General features: G+C 49.8%; 1 protein-coding gene across 2 annotated transcripts in view; it reads left to right on the forward strand.

Annotated features, from left to right (window-relative positions):
- Positions 1 to 313: 313 nt before the first annotated feature.
- pak5 (p21 protein (Cdc42/Rac)-activated kinase 5) overlaps positions 314 to 638 on the forward strand; it is a 112,777-nt gene continuing 112,452 nt past the window's right edge. For both annotated transcript variants that reach the window (XM_084083460.1, XM_084083461.1), the window contains exon 1: positions 314 to 449. The gene's annotated coding sequence lies outside the window, so the exon portion shown is untranslated. The remainder of the gene's footprint in view (positions 450 to 638) is intronic.

Genomic DNA, 638 nt, shown 5'->3' on the forward strand with positions numbered 1-638 from the left:
TGAGTCCCTGGCATATCTTTTCAAATGGGGGTCCGTGGGGTAATGTGTGTCAATTTGGGGGTCCTTGACGCAAAAAAAGGTTGAAAACCACTGATAATATAACAACTGGGAACGCTTGGGGCACATGGTAGGCGCGCTATATTTTCAAAGAGCGCACTTGTCCTGTCGCCTGAGAAAACTGCGCTCATAACATACGCTCCTCGCCTCCTGAAGCGCCAACAGCCCGGATGTAGCACACACAGCCAGCCAGCCAGCCGCACGCACAGCACAGGACCGTACAGCTCTCCTCCCTCCACCACCACCACCAACCACCACCACGGCGATAATAACATGGCGCTGGCAGCAGCAGCAGCGGACACATAACGGTGTCCGGGCATAATAATCCACCATAAATAGACCAAACAAATAAGCGACAAGGACATGTGAACGCATCGACCAGGAGATAGCAGGTACGTGCATGGGGATTTTTCTCTTCGACAACGAATGTACGCCTCGGTTGTTCAGGTTTTTTTTAATGCTGAATGTGGTTGCTTTTTTGCATTTAAAAAAAATGCTCCCGTTTATATCCGCGATAAACGCTCGTCTATAACGGCTTAAATATACTCTCTCATCCGGCGAGGGGGGCTTTAAGAAGAAGC

The sequence above is a fragment of the Gymnoscopelus microlampas genome, assembly GCF_963454915.1.
Source record: "Gymnoscopelus microlampas genome assembly, chromosome: 16".
NCBI classification, from domain to species: domain Eukaryota; kingdom Metazoa; phylum Chordata; class Actinopteri; order Myctophiformes; family Myctophidae; genus Gymnoscopelus; species Gymnoscopelus microlampas.